Raw genomic sequence first — 323 nt, 5'->3', positions numbered from 1 at the left:
TGAGATATTAAAATATCTCTATATGCCTGGTACGGGGTTTTGGGATGGGAGCGGGGTACACGACCCTTACATGGCAGTGTTAATGTTGTTGGCTCGTGGCCAGCACGGGTACTCCCTCGGCATTCGCAGCGCGAGACGTGCCCGCGATCAACCGAGGTAAGTACTGTACAGTATATACTATATATAGAGTGTGGCAGTTTCAACTAGGGCCGTTACTGCAGTGCGGTCGTTTTAACCGTATACCGGATTTACTAGCTGCAACAAGTGGGACCGATAGGGCATAGACATACATTCGAGGTAGGAGTTCCACTACCAATGACCAT

This window comes from Mizuhopecten yessoensis, unplaced genomic scaffold (genome assembly GCF_002113885.1).
Source record: "Mizuhopecten yessoensis strain PY_sf001 unplaced genomic scaffold, ASM211388v2 scaffold6383, whole genome shotgun sequence".
In the NCBI taxonomy this organism is placed as follows: Eukaryota; Metazoa; Mollusca; class Bivalvia; order Pectinida; family Pectinidae; genus Mizuhopecten; species Mizuhopecten yessoensis.
This window is presented reverse-complemented; position numbering follows the sequence as displayed.